Source organism: Euprymna scolopes, chromosome 24, assembly GCF_053919585.1.
Source record: "Euprymna scolopes isolate OS-2025 chromosome 24, ASM5391958v1, whole genome shotgun sequence".
Taxonomy (NCBI): Eukaryota; Metazoa; Mollusca; class Cephalopoda; order Sepiida; family Sepiolidae; genus Euprymna; species Euprymna scolopes.
Window position 1 is genome coordinate 102,225,830 of NC_136505.1, and position 14,654 is coordinate 102,240,483.

Sequence of the window (14,654 nt, forward strand, 5' to 3'; positions counted from 1 at the left end):
TCTCATATATGATCAATTTTTATTCACTATTTTCAATCCTCTCATAATATTCATCATCATCAAACTGACAATCCATTCCATTAATCCTTATCATCGAATCGCTTTCTGCCTTTATAAGCGCTGCCTCGTCACCACAGTAAATATTACTTAATAAACATAATAGCTAGCCAGGACCGTTTTGCCAAGAAGCACTTGTATGAAAAGCAAATATCTAAATCTTGTTAAGATCGAGTTGACAGATCGATTTCCTTTGAAATATGTCGTTTTAAGCAAACAATATTACGTACTTAATTGTCATGTCGAAAATAGCAATATATCCAAAAATAACGACAATTAATCGAGTAGAACAACTGTATTGTTTTTAGTAAAAAAAAAAAAGAAAAAAGTCCGTCGATATAAAGATAAAATGTTGATCGCCGTTAAAATGTAATTTAAATTTTGCCTTCTAAGTTAAGTCCCCTGTGTGTGAACTCTTCGTTTACTTTATAACATCTACAAAAAATACAATTTTACCCAATTTTCCGCAAATACTTTTCTACTCGATTAATTTTCGTAATTTTTGGATATATTACTATTTTCGTCATGGCAATTAAGTACATACTATTGTTTTGCTTTAAACGATATCTTACAAAAATAAATAACTCTAAAACAACCAAATGTTTTTATGGGGATAGTATTGCTAAAGGCGAGTTTTTTTAGTGAGGGGACAAAGGATAAAAGTAAGGACACCTCCAAAGCATTGTTGAAACTATTCCTTTCCGCCCCAGTAGAGTTGAAATCACTCATATAACCCCTGGGGTTCGGGGGTTTCAGAGTTAGAAAATACTATGAATATTAATAATAGAAAAAGAATCTACTTTTGGCTAAAAAAAAAAAAAAGAAGATAGGTTGGGGGCACGCTGAAAAGACTTACTTCCCTTTGCAATTCGTCGCACTGACGTGGTAGTGGTAGGAGTGAAACGAAGGCGGGGAAATTTGAAGCCTATTAAGACAAAGAGAAAGGGGGAGGACAATGGTTACGTATGAAAAAAAAATCTTTTTTGCTTTCATTCTTAAAAATATATACGCGCGAATAAAATATAAGTAAAAAATAACCCATTATGTTTGTTACATGAACAATTTAAAAATAACTCTGTTATTCTGATGCAGTTCGTATCCATTCACTCCTACTACTACCACCATTTTACGGCATGATAGTCGCAGTCGCTGTACAACATTTGATAAATATTCTATTATTTTTTTTTGCGTGTATAGAATATCTTCGATTTTATGAAAATAAAACAAATTAAAATAACTACATTAAATTTAAATATACATTTATATATCTTAAATCTGTTTTAAAACAGTTCTTTCCAAAAAAAAAAAAAAGAAACATTGTGTTTTACAAAATGAGCTATAACCCTACCCCTTTAGAAACACATCAGGAGCAGCGGTAGGATAAACTAATCGTAGCAGTAGGAGCAGGAAATTGGAAAGTATAGCAGTGGTAGTGGCAGTAGTGTTGCAGTGTTGACGCAGTAGTAATGCAGTAGTGTTTCAGTTGTAAAGCAGTAGGTTTGCAGTAGTAGTTTTAGAATTAGTACACCTCCCAGCTGTAGTATTTCAACTACTGCTGAGAAAAAGTGTGTGTACTCTGTTGCTAACGCGAGACCATTCTTTCTTTTATATAAAATTGACTTATTTTTTTTACTTACTGTTTGGGAAGCTGTGGCAGTACCCTGCTCCCTCTATTTTTTTTTTGTTTTTATAATACTTATTATAGCTCTACCTTAGCCATATATAAAACTTATTTCATGCAGTGCCCGTTTCTTTTGGAGAAGAATTAAGAAGATATTGCTCTGGATTAATTTTGTTTGTATATAAAATATATATACACAGTTAACAACAATACAAAAAACAGGTAATTATTTCTTTTTCTTTTTTTTTTCATGCGTGTGTGTGTATATATATATTATATCACCTATTATATGTGAAAAAATGAAATCTGACTTGAACATAAAAGAAAACAGAAAAAAAAAACCGCTTTTTAATGCAAAAGTCCGTTTTTTTTTCTTATTTCCTAAAAATAATTAATTCCAATTTTTTTGTTCTAAATCCCGTGTAAATAATAATTTCCAGAAACTTATTTATATATATATATATATATATATATATATATATATAAATTGTTTTTATTACTGCTCCTTATTTGTTTGACGTTGCTCTCCCACTGTCAACAAAAACATAAAACTGACATTCTATTTCTTTTCATTCGATTACATGTCCACGCACACCTTCGTAATTATATGACTTTAACTAGCGGTGGATGTCTCCATCTTACTATATACATTTATTGCAATAAGATAAACCCGTTCTTAATCACATAATTAAGAAAAAGACAAGTAAACATTTTTAGCCGCCATTTTGAAAACAAAAATGGTTACTCGTTCTGTCATTGTAGTCAAAAACAGGTAAATAATGTTTTCTCGTCAGGAAGTGAGTGATCGTTTTAGGTTACATTTATATAGTACCCCCCCCACTATAAATCTAACATTTTATTTATATATGTATATTTTTTTTGTTTTAATATGTCCAAGCATGTGTATACAGTTAACAGACTGCTATTTTTAGATATAATTTAAGTTTTATTAAATTGTTAGGTGAAAGTACAGAATAGTTTAGAAGCCCCCGCCTCCTGTGTCAAGAATGGCTTTCTAGATAATAATGACGTTATTATTTCAGCACGATCCGTAAATTGAATAATTACCTTCCCAGGTATTTTAATGTTTAATTTTTAAACGTTAAAAAAACAAAAAACCCTTTTTCCGTAACAATGTGGAGGGGGGGGGGACAAAAGTAGAATTTGACCCTTTTTTTTTTTCTTTTTTAAATTTTAACTCATGTGTTTGTTATTAATAAATACTTGTATTTTTTATTTAAATTTTTTTTTTCAAGCTTAAATGATATATATATATATATATATATATATATATATATATATATATATATAGTATTTGTATCACTAGTTGATTACTACTACATTGCTTTTTTTACCTATCTATATACATGCCAATCAAGTACACTTGTATTTGAAACCTTAGGTATGATTTGAAATTCGTATTAAAAATATTTTAACCCCCCCCCCCAAAAAAAAAAGATATAAACGAGCCTAGTATAATACTCGGTTCATTTATTTCGCCTTTTTATAGAAACACTTCTAGTATTGTCAACAGTTATTTAAATAAAACTTCCTGATTAGTCATAATTATACCCTTTAAATTTTATAACTCTTGCATATTTCGTAAAATCGAAATTATATGCAATAAATGAAAAGTAATTATTAAAAAATAATTACTTCGTAGTATTATAATCATTCTTACTTTTTTAATTGTTTAATTCTCATTGTAATAAGTGCTTGCAGTGCACTTCACTTCCGCGCTATTTTTTTAAATCGTATTTCCAAGTTTAAAGTTTTTTTTTAATTTTTATTTTTTTATTCAATTGTAAGGTTAAAGTATAGAATAGTTACAAAACACCCTCCTCTCCCCATGTTAAGAACGGCTTTTTAAATAATAACCTTATTTCAGCACGGATCAATAAGTGCACTGCACCTCCTCGCACCTGTCACATAAAAGTAATTAAGTCTGTAGTAGACGTCGTAACTATCACTATCATCATAATTAGACAGACCAAATGCGTCAAGCCCTGGTTATTTAAGTAAAAATAAGGTGCTTATTCAAATCGGCACTTATGGCGGGATTTAAAAATAAAGGAAAATGCAGAAATATCTGACATTCGTGCTAGTTACAGGACAAAGATGAAATATTCCAAATATCACGTATATTGATCAAGTAGTTTTTTTTTTTTTTTTTTTTTTTTTTAATTCAAGCAAATCAAATTTTAAGACTAAGCGAGTCGTAGTGTTTTTGTCGGCCATTTTGATCCTGATGAAATAAATAAAGGGAGACAATTAAAATGGAAGTGTCAAGGGTGAAAAATAAGCCTCCGGTTCAATGCAGTAAAGTAGTAAAATCGCTAAAAATCGTAATTTAAAAAAAAATTTTCTTAGTTTTTTAAAAGAAATCTACTTGATCGATTTACGTGATTTTTGGAGTATGACATCTTCGTTGAAAGAGTTAGGTACATGATAAAAGTTTTTCATTTTTGTTTATTGCCATAAGTGCCAATCTGAACTTCCATAAAAAATTGGGTAAAACTATACAAACACCGTGACAGCGAATTAACCCTAACCCTAACCCTAACCCTAAACCTAACCCTAACCCTAAACTCTAACCCTAACCCTAACCCTAATCCTAACCCTAACCCTAACGCTGTCACGGTGTTTGTATAATAATACCAAAAATTGATCATCTTTTTATACCATGTACAAAAAGATGATCAATTAAGTTCATTTAATAATAATAATAATAATTATTATTATAACAAACTATTTTGAGAATATTCTGTATTGGACATATTCCGTTTAAATGATTGATTTTAGTTTGATCGGCCCGCAGCGTCCGATCATCAGGGGACTTCGCTTGAATTTAACCAAAACAATATTTATATATGTACGAATGCACTTATTATATCGTGCTGAAATAATGTCGTTATTTAGAAAGCCATTCTTAATATGGGAGGGTGTTTTATTATTCTCAACTTTCACCCAGCAATTTGTTATCTATTTTATTTATTTATTTATTTTTTTTTTTTACTTTTCGAATTTCTGTGGATTGTAAAACAAACCCTCAAAAGATGTAAACTTGAATTTAAATTGGAAAAAAATAAGTGCGTAAACACGCGCGCGCACACGCACACACACACACACACATATATATATAAAATTGATGAAATAGATACGATAATCGTTCTGCGCCTTGTCATCCCGCAACACTTGACACCATAGTCATTTAAACAAACCCTAATTAGTCGTTTTTCGTCTTTGTTCTTATAAACCATGGATTCTTATACAATCGATAAAATAGATTATCATTATTTTGTTTATTTTTGTACTTTTTAGCCATTATTGACGCTCCGAAGCCGGCGTGTTTTCGTCGGCCATGTTGATTGCCTGTTTAACTTACCAACTCGACATTGCTTTTTTTTTTTTTTTTTTTTTTTTTCCGAATCGAATAAACTCTTAAAATTCCATTGTAAAGCACACAAAACTTCGGTAGGTAGAAGAATAATTTATTTTGCCTTTGGTAACATTTATTTGGGTACTTGATGCACTTATTGAACTGTGCTTAAATGTTATTTAGAAAGCCATTCTTAACATGGAGAAGGAAGGTGGTTTGTAACTAAGTGTACTTTCACCTAATAATTTAATTAAAAAAAAAAAAAGATATCGTAAAACTTCAGTTTAACTTAAATACTATTTAAAAAAAAAAATAGCGCGGTTCAATAAGTTATTTGTTATATATTGACCAAACCACCATTTCGTTTTGTTGCATATACTGCAAAATCCCCCAAATTTTTGTTCCAATCCAAAATGCTTCTTTTTTGAGAGTAGTCCCTCCCTCTCTTATAGATAAACAGATCTTGTGCCTAATTTTGCGCTTCTGGGGAGACAAATAAATAGGCAAGCTGTGGGGGGCCTGGGGGGGGGGTCAATTATTCTTTAATATTAAATACTACTTGGTGCTTGTATCGAGTTCATTGGCAAATGATATTAGCTCTGTAAAATCCGGTAAACCAATTTCAACCGTAGCCGAAAGGTAAGCACACAAGATGAAACCCGGGTTCCTGAAATAAGAAACAAACAAACAAAAAAAGCACTGTGATTTATTTACATTATTTTTTAGTCAATGTGGCCTGGTTATCCCACTGAACACTTACCTGCAAAGAGGCCTTGGTATTACCCCCAGCCTCCCTCATGTTAAGAACGGCTTTCGGAATAAAAACCTTGCAACCTCCCTCATGTTAAGAACGGCTTCGGAATACTTCCCTCCACCAACCTCCTCCATATTAAGGACTGCTTTCGGAATAAAAACCCGCAACCTCCCCAACGGCTTTCGGAATACCCCCCCCCAACCTCCCCATATTAAGAACGGCTTTCGGAATAAAAAAACCCAACCTCCCCATGTTAAGAACGGTGGGTTTGTATTACTGTACACATAGATTCGAAAAAGTTGTCAAAAAACAAATATATAACAAATAAATGTTATCAAAGGCAAGATAAGTAACTTTTCTACCAAACTGGATATGTTTTTAGTGTTTTTATTCAATGTAACATTTTTATTCAGCTCGAAAAACATAGTGTTTACCGATGTATTCGAAAATTCCAGATGGCGTCTGTCTCACACCCTCTTTAACACCGTAAGTTTGGGAAAAGGTGTCATAAATAAAAAAACTATACAAAATACTATTAAAACCCCGCCGAATATATGTCAACCTATGTCACGGTAACATATCTTGAGCGAGTTTTTAACAGTATTTTATCCGATTTTTTTTATTTATAACACCTTTTCCCAAACTTACCGTGTTAAAGAGAGAGTCAGACGCCATCTTGAATTTTCCAATACATCGGTAAACACTGTTTTTCGAGCTGAATACACATGTTACATTGAATAAAAACACGAAAAATATATCCAGTTTGGTAGAAAAGTAACTTATCTTGCCTTTGATAACATTTATTTGTTATATATTTGTTTTTTTGACAACTTTTTCGAATCTGTGTACAGTAATACAAACCCTTTTTTTCATTATTCTTGAACCTAGTTTTCATTTTCTGTTGTTGCCGTTTGTTGTAGCAGTTTTCCGCCTGGACCCCAATCTGTACAAGAACCTAAAAAGAATTCAAACTAAAAATTACGGTACTTATGCAGTAGTGCACTTGCACTAGTGCACTGCAGTGCAGCGTGATCAAATATTATTTAGGAAGCCATTCGTATTTTCAAGTTAATTTCAAGTTTTACGATATTTTTTTTTTATGAAATTGTTAGGTAAAAGTACAGAATAGTTACAAAACTAGCTCTGTAAACAGAGCTAGTTTTGTAACTATTCTGTACTTTTTCATAAAATGAACAATTTCATAAAAAAAAATATCGTAAAACTTGAAATTAACTTGAAAATACGATTTTTAAATATAGCACGGTAACATAAGTGCATAAACACAAAAGTTACTTTTTATTCGATAGTTTAAAGGCTTTCATATTACTTAAGGTTTTCAAAGTGTCACTGGTATTTGTACAGTTTAATCAAGACATTCAAAAATGCAAATATTGAAAAAAGGTTATATTATACGTATCCGTTTTGGACTGAAGATCTACGAAAAAAATTTCATTTTATTTTATCAAGTAGTTTTTTTTTTTTTTTTTTTTTTTTTTTTTTTTACAGCAGAAAAACACGTTTTTATGAGAATGCGTTAAAGTCAGCCATTATGAAATTTGTTGAACATGCCGCGGGGAGATAACTCCATGTAAAACGCCGACACTCCCTCCCCATTTTTATTACTAGCTTTTAAATCGAACCTTTTGCTCGGTATCATAACAATTTTTTTTTTTTTTTGCTGTAAAATAAAAACTACTTGATGAAATTAAGTGATTTTTTTTTCTTTTTTTTCTTTTTTTTTTTTTTTTTCGGAGAACTTCGTTCCGTAACGAATACGTACAATATAACCTTTTTTCGATATTTTCATTTTTTAATGTCTTGAAACTGTACAAGTGCTGTGTGTGTCGCTATAAGTAAACACATGTCGGCCACTCGGCCATGAAAAAAACTAACATGTTTTGTGTGGTTGCCTTTCGGCTGTAGTCGTAGCTTGTTACCGGATTTTAACAAGCTAATATGGTCCGACATGGGTCACGATCTCTACAAGCACGTTTGTTGCATTATTTCTAATTTCCCTTTTTTTTTTTTTTAAAGTTTATCTTGATTTTTTTTTTTTTTTTTTTTTTTTTTTTTTTTTTTTTTTTTTTTTAGATAAAAAAATAACCGCCCTTTTCTTTTTTGTTTGTCCTAATTTATGCGCTTAAACATCTTTATAGAAAGAAAGGCCGTAAAAAAAATCGGTGTTCAAAAAATGAGGATTAAGGTAAGGATTATCTCGATTGAGGTGGGGTGGGAGTTTTTGTAGGGCTAGTTTTATTTTGGGGGCGGGGGCTTAATAAAAAGAAAACCAACCATCTATTAAAACTAACAAAATCTCGCAGAAGTGAAAATAAGAAAGGGAAATCGATGAAGAGCTATGAAGATGGGAATGGTACCATTAAAACGAGCGACCTTTTTGTGCTCCAGAATTTATTTTGCTGTCACCACTACTCTCAATGTACTTTTTGTCAACGATGGGGGTGGGGGCTGTGTATAGGCATGTGGTGCAGTGGTGCACGCTTTTTCACTCATATCCCTGTTGCCACTCGAAACCGACGAATCCATTTCATAATTGTACTGACATCAACTGCATCGGGTAAACATTCAACAGGGGCCCGGTGAATGTCGATTGGCTCAAATTTTTCTGCATGAAAGAATTCAGTGATGCTTCTAACACGCGTAGACTGCTTTCTTAGTCTCATAACGCCAATATCTGTAACAGATGAAACTTTCAGGTCATGAATGCATAATTTAGTCATCATAAGTGTTATTTGCAATTCTCTCTGATCTATTTGGACGGAATGAAAAATAGGAGGCATTACTTTTGGGAATGCCCCTCGCACGCGTATAACATATACTCGTATGTATATACGGCATAATCACATTGACATACCGATTCTCATCAGATCACCAAAGTTAAGGAACGTTGAGCTTGGCTAGTACAAGATGGGTGACCATTTTGGGAATGCTTGGCGCTCTGTTCTCTCCGCTTATCTCTGCATTTGTTTCGAGTCATTCTGAACTTCTACTTGCCACTGGTATCTAACAACGCCGACTCAGGAGAGGTGTGATTGGAGATTGCGCAACTCTTGCCACAAAAGTCCTATGCGTAGACACCCTTACAGTGGCTATCCATAGTCTTTTAAGCCTGAAGGAAGCTACTATATGTATGTATATATAAACGGATCTAAATTTTTTTTTAAATATGACTAGCTTTTTCTCGGAAAACTAAACCCATGCTTTTTTTTTTTTTTTAATTTTTTTTTTTATTCTATTCATTTCGATTATAGAAGAATTATTGAAGAGACTCAAAAAAAAAAAAAAGATTGATCTATATTAAATACTAGCAGTTCAACCCAGCTTTGCTCGGGCCCTATGTACTGTTCATAACTTTATGTTCGTATGTATGTATGTATGTATTTATATATATATTAAAAACCTGGACTCATGTCCAGGTAGCTTACATCTAAAATTTCAAGGGTTTAGACCCAAAATTGGTGGAGGAGTTTTTAAAAAAAATTTTTTAATTACATTTTCACCCCAAACAAGGCAAATTGCCTCTTTGGTGTAGGGGGGCTACTATCAGGGGCAACAACTACTGGGGTACTATGTAGGGATTTTGCAGCAAGATGTCTGTTCACGTTACACTTGAACTTCTGCACGTTAGTACTGTTGAGGAAGCAGGGACCTGGAATGGAATTCCAAAGTCTAGCGGTTCTGGGGAAGGAACTATTGGAGTAGAAAGATCTTTTACATCTAGGGATCTCTACAGTGTGGGGATGGGATTTAGCAGCCTGTCGGGTTTGTCGAGGGTGCTCACGTTGTGGGGGCACAAGTGATTGCAGTTCGTCAGAGCATTCACCAGTTTGGTAGAATCTGCAAATGTCAATTCTTCTTTGACCTCTTGGCAGCCAAATTTTCGCCCAAAAACTGATTAAAAAGCTTTTCCCATATCTGAATACACTTTATATAAAATTTCAAAACTTTAAACCAAAAATTGGCAGAGAGGTCAAATTTTTTTTTTAACTTTGACCCCCCTTAACATTTTTTGGGCTCAAATCAAGTTAAAAAGTTTGATCCATGTCCAAGGAACCTACACCTAAAAATTCAAGTGTTTAGACCCAAAATTGGCAGAGGAGTTTGGTAGAGTTTTCAAAGGTCAAATCGTTGAACTTTGACCCCCTTGACAGCCAAATTTCTGGCCGAAAACAGATTAAAGATTTTCCAAAATCTCAATAGCTCTTATGTCAAATCTCGAGTCTGTAGATTGAAAATTGACAGAGGAGTTTGATAGGGAAATGTACACATACAGACAGACAATTTCACTTTTATAGATATATAGCTCTCGTGTGTTTAGCTCGCCTATGCGCAACGTTGATAAATGTACATTGAATTATATTAGTTTTTGTACTTTTACAGGATTTGAACCGAACTCTTATTTTATGCTGAAATTCAGTTTTAGGGTCATTTTCCAGAATAGTTCAACGAGGTCTCTAATCGTTCTGGGTTTCGTTCCAACTCGACAGGCTTTATTACATCATCTTTATTTTAAAATGTAAAGAAAACATGTTAAAATAAAACATACAAAAACATACTTTTCTATGTAGGTAGAGTAAATTTAGCTTGCCTTTGGTAACATTTGTTGTATATTTATTCTTTTCACACCTTGTTTTGTAAACTATTCTCGAAAATGCTTAGTTTTAGGCTTGATTTGATTCAACTTCTCTAGTAGCACCTATTTGTTTTAACAGAATATTTAAAATAAAATGAGAAACTTAAAACGAACTAATAAATAAATAAAAAAAATAACGAACAATCGTTAAAAATAAATTTTAACCTTAAGTTTTGAATAATTTTTTTCTTAATTTCTCAACATGGGCAACGCCAAATTAACAACCAGTAAAAGGTCCTTGACATAATTTTTACATCTAAAATGAACTTATGATTTATATTAATTCTTAAATATGGCAATGTGATTATCATTTAATGAAAATATCGAATACAGTACTTGATTGTTTGCATGATGTTTGAATTAACACATTTTTTTTTACTTATTAATTTATATACATACTAGCTGTCTGTAGCCGTCATTGCTCGGGATTTTTTTTATAATCACTTTTTGGTCATTTTCCAGAGTAGACAAAACGAAAATGTGGTATAAAAGAAAAAATTGTTACCAAACTCTTCTATCTACTTGGATAAGTTTTTTTTTTTTTTTTTTTTTTTTTTTTTTTTTTTTTAAAACTTATTTTAAACCGTTTACGTAATGTACTTGCAATAACCCTTATCCCTGAGTGGCTTCCAGGCCTTGATAAGTGGTGATCACTGTGTAAAAAAAAAAAAAAAAAAAAAAAATTCACTTTAAAAAAATGTCTATTTACTTAATTTTTTTTTTTTCTTCTAACTTAAAACTGAACATTACTTGCATTTCAAAGTAAATAAACGCTTTAAATTAAGTTAAAACAAAACAGCCAAGTAAGTAGAAGCCTGATTTATCTTGCTTTTGGTTACATTTGTTATACATTTGTTTTATCACTTGTTCATTTTATTCTTTTTTTTTTTTTTTTTTTTTTTTTTTTTACACAGTGATCACCACTTATCAAGGCCCGGAAGCCACTCAGGGATAAGGGTTATTGCAAGTACATCACGTTAGTGAGGAGATTTTATGAAGTGTTTAATTGGGGGGGCGGTTCATTAGGAATTTGTTAACATTAGACTTGAAGACATCCAAGTTGTAGTCCGGAGGGAAGCAGGCAGACGGAACAGAGTTCCACAGGCGTGCAGTTCTAAGAAAGAAGCTTTGCTCATGAAATCCGCGTTTTGATTTAGGCACAGATATAGAGTGGGGGAAATTTTTCACAGTGGATTCAGCTAGACGGGTGTTTTTCGTGAAAGATTGGTGAGGGGGGACCAGGGATTGGAGTTCAGACGAGCACCTGACCATGAAAATAACGATAAAACAAGGATAGGCTCGCAACGTCTCTTCTGTGGGAGAGAGGTTGCAGGGTAGAAAAAAGGGCATCCCCCACTAAACCACGAAGTCTATTTTGTACTCTGTCAAGGCATGATAGGCTGTTTTTGGCAGCTCCTGCCCAGATATGGCAACAGTATTCCATCCTTGGCCGTACTTGGCTTTTATATAGATAGAGAATTGCATCAGTAGTGAGATATCTTCTGGAGCGGTAGAAGGATCCCACCATTCATTTCGATACTGGAAAATGCCCTTTTAATTTTAATTTTTTTTTTTTACCCCAAAGAAGGCACAGTGCCAGTTTGATGTAGGGGGCTACTATCAGGGACATAAGTTGCAGGGATACTATGTAGGGAGTTGAACAGCAAGATGTCTGTTCACATTACACTTGAACTTATGCATGTCAGTACAGTTGGAAGCAGGAATATAGAAAGGAATTCCAAAGTCTAGCAGTTCTGAGGAAGGAACTATTATAGTAGAAAGCTTTCTTACATCTAGGGATCTCTGTGAAGGGGTGGGACTTTGCTGCTTGTTAGGGTTATCCGAGGTATTTACGTCAAGGGGGGGGGTACAAGGCAGAGAGATGCAACATTTCATCAGTGGGACAGAGGCTGATCCCTAGCTGACAGTTTAGGTTGGCGACTCTCTTTTGAACCCTATTCAGGAGTGAGAGACTAGCAGCAGATGCACCAGCCCAAATGTGACAACAATACCTCATAGATCAGCGAATGGTGGCTTTGTAGAGGTACAGGATACTTTTAGGCATAAGTAACTTTCTAGCACGGTAAAGAGAGCCCACCCTCCTCGCAGCAGCCACAGCAATGCCTTCGATGTATCTGTTTCAACTCATGTTCCCTGTGAACGTTAAGCCAAGGTGTTTGAACGAAGTACTTTCTGGTAATGTATCTTTAGCCAGAGCTATTGGTGGTTGAGAAGGTTTCGTGTAATTATTAAAGGAAAGGAGCTTAGTCTTGATAGAATTGAACGTTACCATCCATTTTTGACCCCATTCCATCAGACTGGAGGTCTTCCTCTAGGGTTTCCACCATTGCCTTTGATATGTGTTCATTCATATTTTCCCCTCGTGCCTGTTATAGAGCATGGTGTTGTCAGCAAATATACCCATCTCCAAAACTATTTTATCAGGGAGGTTATTTATGAATATCAGGAATAAGTCTAAGGATCGACCTATGAGGTACACCCGCATTTCTATCCTATTGTTTAGATGTACAACCATCAAGGACAACCTGGATTCTTCTCTTATTTAAAGATTTAATTATGTTAAGTAATATCATAGGATCTGATTTTCATGAGAAGACCGTGCCCTACCCTCTCAAAAGCCTTAGATATATCTAGGCCTATTGCCCCCCCCCTTCCCTCGCTTCATCAAGTGCGTGGTATGTACATTTAGAGATTACAGTTAGAATATCTGCAGTAGAATGGGCTTGCCTAAATCCATATTGATGGTTGGGCAGAAGTTTAGCAACTGTAAGATGGTGATCTAGAGCTTGATTAATTATGGACTCAAATATTTTGGCGAAAACAGGGAGGCTAATGGGGTGATAATGAGTCAGTTCTTTCGCCAGAGTTCTTGTAAACTGAAATTAGTTTTCTAGCAGTCAGGAAAGCATGATTCGTTAAGGCATTTGTTGAAGAGTTTGGAGAGAACTGTAGTAACCTCAGCGGAGCATTTTTTTTACTAGTACAGCCGGGATGAGATCAGGTCCATATGCTTTTGAGGTGTCTAGGTTTTTTATGATGTTATACACTTGAGAAGGGATGATTTTCAGATCATCTAGTGTAGTTTCTGTCCACAAAGGAAAATCAGGGAGGGAGTGGTTTGTTGGGTCCAAAGAGTTTGAGGCAAACCGATGGGCAAGGATGTTAGCTTTCTCTGTTGCCGTGCAAACAACCTCATGATTGTTGGATAGTGGGGGAATTGTTGATTGGCCATTATTTATTACACTGTTGAAGATTTTCCAGAAATCACGAGTTCCTAATTTCTGTGCTTCAATGCGTTTTCTGGTGGTTTCAGTATATTCTCTCTTAGCTATCGCTACTTCTTTCTTACAATTACAGCTTCTATAAACTTTTGCTTGTTTGTATTGAGCTTATGCCAGATAAACCTGTGGTATGTATGCTGCCTCTGAGCAAGAAACGGGTTCAACTCACTTGCACAAGTAGAAGTAAACAATTGGGGAGTGTGGGACATGTGCTTCAATTGATGCTTTGAACCATTCAGTGGTCTCATTTGCACTCTGTTCTGGAGGAAGAGAAAAGATATTTTTTATGGGGTATCTCTGAATGGATCTCTAATGGCAGGCATCCCAGTCAGTCTTCTTGTAGTACTTTGTCGCAAGCAATGTATTAATTTCACATAAACCAGTTTGTTGACTTTACTGTACCTTTTATCAACTGTCTTCATTATGAAAGATACCATACTGAAGCGACAATCACCCTAGGTGAGTTGAACCTGTTTCATGGAGGAAGTTTCATGGGAATAGGAAATTCACACGCGATCCCCAGTTGCATACATATCTTCGTCAGGGGAATGACTTGTATTTTTGCAGCTCTTGGAGAGATGTCTTGACGTCCTCCTACATAGAGCACCTGGAATTTCTAAATAGTTACCCATCTTGTACTTATTAGGCTCAACTTTGTTTAATTTTTGTAATCTTATGTTGTTATTGTGATTATACTGTATGCTTATGAAAGGTGGACTACCTGATAATCTATTTTAGCGAGCAATGCATTAAGTTTGTGTAAACCAGTTTTGTAATTTTATCTTACCTTTATGAACTATCTTTATTATGAAGGAAGGATTAATCAATAGCTTGGTTACGTAAGATGTATCATTTTGCCAGGATGTAATACTTCTGTAAATAAAGGTATG

The 14,654-nt window shown here is 34.0% G+C and overlaps 1 protein-coding gene across 4 annotated transcripts in view; it reads left to right on the plus strand.

Annotated features, from left to right (window-relative positions):
• Positions 1 to 1,450: 1,450 nt before the first annotated feature.
• LOC145246885 (tyrosine-protein kinase CSK-like) overlaps positions 1,451 to 14,654 on the plus strand; it is a 570,595-nt gene continuing 557,391 nt past the window's right edge. For 2 of the 4 annotated variants that reach the window (XM_080108752.1, XM_080108754.1), the window contains exon 1: positions 1,579 to 1,900. The gene's annotated coding sequence lies outside the window, so the exon portion shown is untranslated. Of the gene's footprint in view, positions 1,901 to 14,654 lie in introns of all 4 variants that reach the window. The other 2 variants (XM_080108753.1, XM_080108751.1) reach the window with 2 other exon arrangements.